Genomic DNA, 6,000 nt, shown 5'->3' on the forward strand with positions numbered 1-6,000 from the left:
TATCACTAGAGTTGAGATTTTTGGTTATTTTAAAATTCTAGATTCACTGTTTAATTCCAATTTTAATGAAATATGTGTTGTTTCCTTTTCATTCCTTTTCAAACTCTGTAACATGAAAAGGACTGAGTTGTCTTTGTCGTTAAACTTGTTAAAATGATAGCGACAAACTTGTCCCCTAGACAAGAACGAGTTTCACTGTGACTCGGCTCGTTAAAACATAGCGACAGGTTTGCCCAAAGGGAAAATTAAAGAAAAAGCATATATTATCCTCCTCTAGCTTGAAAAAATAAAGAGGTACTGGTCAGCAATGACTGGGAAAAAGGGAAGAAAACTTGAAGAATCTTATGGTAGTAGGTCGCTCCTAAACATGACACTTTCACTCCATCGCCATGATTGAGTTGGGTTGGGTTATTTCATTCACCGGTCATTTCACCATGGGTCTTCCACACCATCCATTTTTCGGGTTAACGCTACCAATCCATCTCATTGTCACTGATATGTTCAAGGGAAATCATTCAGTTGAGAAACTACAATCCAGTTAATGCCTCATCCATTGCAATACCTTCACCCTCCATTTTTCATGACCGCCATTCCTGAACCTTGTGTCGTTAGATCGTTTTCACCTCCAGAAAATAATTTGATTCGTTTCGTGTCATAGATGTGGGATAAATTAAGGCCCTCCTACGACAGGTCACTTCTTGTCAACATCAGCTCTTTATCCAAGAAGTTGAGTTAGAAACGACCCTTTCAGTACTTTGAAGCTTGCATGCGTCAATGACAAGTTTCTCACTTCCGACGACAGGTTTACATCAATGGCCTTTGACCGAAAGATTTTGCATGGTGTTCGACATCAAATCATATATTCACACCACGTGAACTGTATTGTAGTACCTTGAGGATCATTATCATTATCGGTGATTCCTCTCGCATTTGTTAACAGCTTACATTATTAGTTGGTAATCGGCGGTGTCTTTCCATGTTCAACCTCAGAACGTCTTTTCACATGGATCGACTTGTACATTGAGCGAAGATTGAACGAGTTTGAAGACCCCGAACCTAGTTTCATCCATCTAGGCTATGATGTATTCAGGAATATAAATACATCAAATGTACACAGAAGCTACACAGATGGTCATCCAAGCCAGGGATTATGACCCTACATATGAAGAATCACCAGTCTACAGCTGCAGATGATTATCTGTTCTATGTACATGAAAATGAATTTATAAAGCTAAGCATGGGAATGGCTGCCTCAGCTAGATCATGAAAATTATATGATGATGATTGTATTGTATTGTATCTTATACAGGTCACCTTCTAGTTCGAATACCTCGGATCCTCATGATAAAGCATTTCACCCGACATCAAAAGATTTACGACTTCATGCTTTAGGGGGCAGCTGTTATAGACATATTTGGGCACTGCAACCCCATTCTTATATGTTGATAAACTAGGGCTCTTTAACCCCTAAAAGTGTTGTTCCATACCCTAAAAGATCATGGTCAACTGATTACATCATTCCCTAGAAGTTCCACTTGAAAAACCACTCAAAACTGGCCAAAACTGGACCATACTAATTGCTCCACTGTTAGGGTGCGATGCATACTGACTTCTACACTAGCCAGGTGCAATGCATACTAAAGAGGCCTTCTGTGGGGTGCGATGAGGGAGAATGGACAAATTTCTGAGACAGTTTGCTAAGTGGATGCTCATGGAATCTTCTAGAAACTTCTCATATGACACTTGCCTCTCTGAATTCGCCTAGGGATGAGTAAAAGATCCAAGAAATCTCCAAGTCAAACCAAGAAAAACAAGTGGAATGAAAATAATCAAAAACCCAGAGATCACTCACACTCCTGCACACATCTATAAATAGATCCCTCATTTGAGAGATCTGAAGGCTGAAATTTTGTAATTTGCAAGGAAGTGCTGATAGTTTGTCTTTGAGAGAGAGCATTGTATTTTTGAGTGATCTTGATTTTCATGAGGTGAAGAGGGCTTTGATGCTGGGAGGATGATGTTAGATTAGACAACTGGGTTGTAATTCTCCCTTCTATTTAATAAAGTTCTTTGAGTTTTCCTCCATACAATCGTGTATTTGTGAATGTTGTTATTTGTGAATGCCATTGTATGTTCATTGTATTTCTGATTCTGCTATGCTTATGATATAATAGATCGAGATGATTTGATGATGTTTTGTTACTTTGTCTCTACAGGTATTCTCTAAGAAAGATAATTAGGGGAGGAGTTGCAGGCTCTGTCAAGGGGGAGAGAAATCAAGTAAGGAGTTAAGCGGAAGATCCAAGTTGGTTTCTTTGCCTCTCTCTTATCTATCATACATAGAGGAAATCCCAAATTGCTTTGATTGTTTGTTTCTAGGATAGCTGCCAATCTTAGAGGGCTAGCAGATTGTAAAAACAATAGTTTTCCCAGAAACACCAGCAGCTGTAAACTTTTCACCAACAATATCCCTGTCAACAATGTATAGTGCCCTCTGCACAGGATATCTCTTTCAATCAAAGCAGAGAAACAAGCTTGCCATATGTTGAGATGAGGATTAGTAGCATGGTAATATACCTAAAATGCTATGTTCTCTCCTTCTCCATCACAATCCAACCACAAGACAAGCCACTGACATCTCCTAGCATCCTCTGGATCATTCAATACCTGAACTACTGCGCGGGAGATCTTTGAGTTACTTATTCATTCGGTCGTATCTTTTCATTCGGGAGCTGGTTTTTGGAGTGTGATATACTGTTGGAAATATCTTTCCGAACTGCTTCTAATGGGCACACTTATGACATGTTGTGTATTGAAGATCATGTGCAAAACATCTAACCAAACCAAACCTAGTAAGAGCTCATGTTGATCCCTGGTGACAAGCTACAAAGACTGGAACAAACATCGGCCTTATTGGGACGGCAGCTCCTTGGAGGTGTCAAGAACACTGTAGACCAAGTGCCTCATCCATTGGGAAATACAATCAAAAACATCTGTAAACCCAAAAAACTCATACCAATCCAAAATTCCATAGAGAAATACCAGAAACTGAAATGCTACCTTGGGCAGCTTATTTATACAAAAACCTACTCTACTTTGCAGCAAAATCAATAAATCAAGTAATACTGTAACGCCAGACCAACCAATCAAGGAATTGTGACAATGATGCTGCTTGGAAGTGCAGAACCAGGACACAAATATAAATGTTGATAGCCATCCATGCACAAACTGAATTTGGCTGTGATAGACGATCTGACTTATCATTCAAACTGAAAGAATACTCCATATATGCGACAATAAGATCATAGAAACTAGACCATGTTTGCTGCCCTAACTCCTCAACACAGACCTCCAACTGAAAAGTGTCAGTGCAAACATCCACAGGCACCCCTATTGTTTCTTGTTTTGAAGGAGGGAGAGTTTCCAAGAAATTTTTGGGATCTAGGAATTCATATGATTGGATCTGATCATTTAAATACTAAATATGGACAAATTTTTCAACAACTAACTCAAAGAAACCAGTTTTAGCTTTAGGCGGAAACTTCGAAGATCTCAAACATTGAAGCACGATAATGAAAAATACTTCATCTATTTAAATATCCACAAACTAATCTCTAACTTATTTTAAATCTTCACAACACACAAGGTTTGCAACATACCTTGTCATTGATGCTCTGAAATCTGGATTCTTTGGTAGTGAAGTCACTCTGAACTTTGAAGATTGGTATCTTGAATAATGGAGTCACTAGGTGAATGATTTCACCCTTCATATGTGTCTGACTGCTGTCCACCATCAACAATGAGCTTTGCAACTTGAACGATCTTTCCTGGAGAAGATCTGTCACTTCGTCCTCGGTAATGGAACCAATATGTTATCACTCAGAATTAACTTCAAGGCTAAGAAATGCAATTCTGAGGTAACCACAGACCAATCTTTTCATCTGGCATCTAGCCCTTCCAGACCAGAGATGGCTTTGTCTTTGCCAACACAACGTGGCTGTAATAAATGAAATCTCAGGCTAGCTATGGAGTGCAGAGACGTTTTTTGAAAGTTTTTGGGTCGAAACAACAAGAGAAAGGATGATTGGGTAATGGAGTTGATGCCAGTTTCTACCTGCAAACTTGGGGAAAATTAAGTGCCATGATGAACCAGATAAAAGATTGCAAATGTGAGAATAATAGGGGAGAAATCCCACTACCCTGCAGGAACCAAATAGGGGATGGATCTGTAGTAGCAGCTTTAGATGAATGAGAAACACGAGGTTGCTCAACAAAGCATCTAGCAAAGGATGAATTCTACAAAGAAAACCATTACATCTAACAGCAAAATCATCATGAAAGGAGAATCCTTACAGATGAATTCCTAACATATGTCTTAGATAATTCTATAACAAGGCAGAAAAACTAAATATGTAAGTGAATTACAAGAAAAACATACTAAAAATCAACACCATGATGGAGCCCAGGTCTAAAGGGCAGAAAACTTCTTTTATTAAAATTATATTCAGGAAATTTTACACAGTGTCAGGCAACATCTCTGCTGCCAAAATCAAACCTCTACATCTTAAAAATAATCCTATTTATAATATTACAAAATCATTTTAAATTTCCTCAAATTAGGAAATAAAAAATAAAATAAAATAAAATACAATTAATAATAAAATCCTATCATAAAACAATATTAAAACTAAACAATATTCAATAAAACTCTCATGGACTATGACATATAGAGTTGTTTTCAAAACCAAAATTAGTGAATTTTGGTCATGATCTGCCTCCTTTAAGGGTGGAATCCCACAAAATCTGCCCTTTGACTACCACCTTGCACCTGCCTGCATGAAATTATTTTGAAGTTGCTAGATTGAACTGCTTTTCTTCTCCCTTCTTGGATGCTCTATGAATACCATTTGTACTGGTGACCGCCTGTTGCAAATCTTATCTACTATAGTGGTCTACACTGCTTGAATGCAACCGCATGCCTTTTCAATACCATTACCATGCTCTTTGCATATAATGATGACACAAATCTTTACATGACATTGCCTTGATGTTTTCTTCTAGAGGCTCAGCACAGATTCCAAATCTGCAGAGGAGACATGACCTGGTTGACGACCCTCAGCTTACTCAAACTCTTCTATAATTTTTAGAGCACAATAGAGCTTGGTTGTCTTTCTAGGAAGCTCCAACGAACTAACACAGACTCCTCTAAGCTTGGAAAGAAAATCTGAGAGGCAACAACGTCTTCCTATTTTCCTGAGTGTATATGTGGTTTTACAATTCAACAAATATTTCTCCACAACTGCGCCTACAATCTACTGAATAAAATGCAATTATTTGGGGCCTTTTGCAGCACATCTCATTAACCTGCTTTTTCACAATAACTGAGGTGCGCCCAAGAACAACATCATCAAAATTGTCAAGAAAATTAGCAGATAGATCTTTCACACTGCCTTTTTCAATAGAGACATGGACCATAGAATTTAAATCTATTAATGATTCCCGGTAGACTTCAACAATCGATTTTCCCTTGTGATTGGATACCTTAGCAAGAATAAAAAAAATTTGTTGATGAAGTTTTTGCTGTAACTGGACTATCATCCATCAACGTCAAATTACCAATACCTGCCAAAACTATTTTCTTGCATAGCTCTGCAACCATTCCAGTCATTCCAATAACCAAAACACGAGATTTTCTTAATCTACTTTGTGCATCAACACCCCAGACACGGATTTGACGATCATAGATAGCAGTTTCCTGGTCATTCAATACCTCTCCATCCATGTTGAAGGCAACAACCGGTTATCATATTTTAACCCCAATCAACAAATGTAGCAACGTCGATTTCCTCGTGTCCTAAGGAATCTGGTTGTCTTTTTGGTCAGGTAAGGGCCTTCTGCTCAATGACAGGCACCTGCAGAACTTTGTTTTTTTAGAATGGCCCTATGCACAGTGCTAGCTCCTTTGGTTAGCTTGAATCGATTTTTGTGTGTTATGGATGC

The 6,000-nt window shown here is 38.3% G+C and overlaps 1 pseudogene; it reads right to left on the reverse strand.

Annotated features, from left to right (window-relative positions):
- Positions 1-4,952: 4,952 nt before the first annotated feature.
- On the reverse strand, positions 4,953-5,792 carry LOC149256518 (SUMO-activating enzyme subunit 1B-1 pseudogene; annotated as a pseudogene).
- Between the last annotated feature and the right edge of the window lie 208 nt (positions 5,793-6,000).

This window comes from Pinus tabuliformis, chromosome 7, assembly GCF_031772625.1.
Source record: "Pinus tabuliformis cultivar Carrire ecotype Pingquan chromosome 7, CPIR1, whole genome shotgun sequence".
Lineage (NCBI taxonomy): Eukaryota > Viridiplantae > Streptophyta > Pinopsida > Pinales > Pinaceae > Pinus > Pinus tabuliformis.